Source organism: Crocodylus porosus, unplaced genomic scaffold (genome assembly GCF_001723895.1).
Source record: "Crocodylus porosus isolate Cpor-Errol unplaced genomic scaffold, CroPor_comp1, whole genome shotgun sequence".
Classification (NCBI taxonomy): domain Eukaryota; kingdom Metazoa; phylum Chordata; order Crocodylia; family Crocodylidae; genus Crocodylus; species Crocodylus porosus.
In genome coordinates, this window is record NW_017728909.1 from 20565650 (window position 1) to 20566915 (window position 1266).

The following is a 1266-nucleotide window of genomic DNA, read 5'->3' on the forward strand; positions in this document are numbered from 1 at the left end:
TGGGCTGGGCCTGGCCGGCACTGTCTGCTGTGCTGAACCCTTGGCACAGGTCAAAGCCAGGCTGGAGGGGCAGGGAAGCACCTGGGTGGCTGCGCTGGAGGCCCCGGGGCTGCCCGTGATGGGCTGTTACCATGCGCAGGGTGCTGAACAGTGCTGTGCCCCCGCCTGGAGCTCTGAATAGGTGTCAGAGACGAAGGAGCCCCACAGCAGCCCTCTGGGACAGCGTGGGCTGGTGACATGGCCAAGGGCACAAGGCAAGTCCGTAGCAGAGCCGGCAGAAGAACCCAGAACCCGGCCTTTGCATCTGCCTCCCTGGCCCAGCACCAGGGCACCCCCAGGCTGCGCAGCAACCTCGTCCCGCCGGATCCCGCTGGCCAGGGAAACGGGGCCGCGTCCTGGTCTCCCGATGCTGCTTTAGCCGGAGGGGCCCCGGCCAGGCCGAGGGCAGCAAAGGAGCCGACCGGGGACGAGGCTGCCTTGAGACACCTCTGCTGGGGAGTGCGGCATCCAGCGCCAGGCCCAGGCCCCAGCACCCCAGCATCGTGCCAGGACAAGCCAGTGCCCCGCCTGGCACCACTGCCCTGCTCCCAACAGGAGCAAGCAGGGGAGGCTCCTGGCTGCACGTCTCAGGCCTGGACGTGGCTCAGGCTGGCTCTTCAGGGCACCAAGACTGGGGCCAGCTCTGGCCAGGCCTGGCCCTGTGCACCCCTGCGAGGGAAGTACACTGGGGACAGCCTGAAACCCAGGGGTCACGGCCACACTGACAGCAGCAGGGGAGAGCTGGGCAGGGAAGGGGCCGACGCAGGGTGAGCCTGGCCCAGCTACTGAGGGACGCTGGCATGGCAGCACTGCTCGTGTGGGCCAGTGGCTCAGCCCAGGCCTCTCTCCTCCCACGCAGGGGCTGAGTGGTCAGGCAGCGCTGCCCAGCACCCGCCCGGTCCCCTCCACACCTCGGTCCAGGCAAGCCATGCAGGCGCTGCCTCTCCGGGATCAGCCCCTCCTCCAAGTGCTTTGCATGCCCAACTCCCTGCCCCATCCTGCTCTGCTGCACGCTCTTCCCTGCCCTGCTCCACCCTAGAGGCAGCTGCATTTCAGCGGGGGGTGGGGGCAGAGACCCTTTTGCCTAGCACAGGCCAGTAGTGGGGGACGCTTGGCTGAAGGGGCTCCCGGAGGGCACAGACTGCCAGCGACGCACGTCCTGTGCGCGGTGCCTCGGGGTTGCAGGCATCCCTGCCCCCACCCCAAGCACAAGGGGCGAGAGGCTTG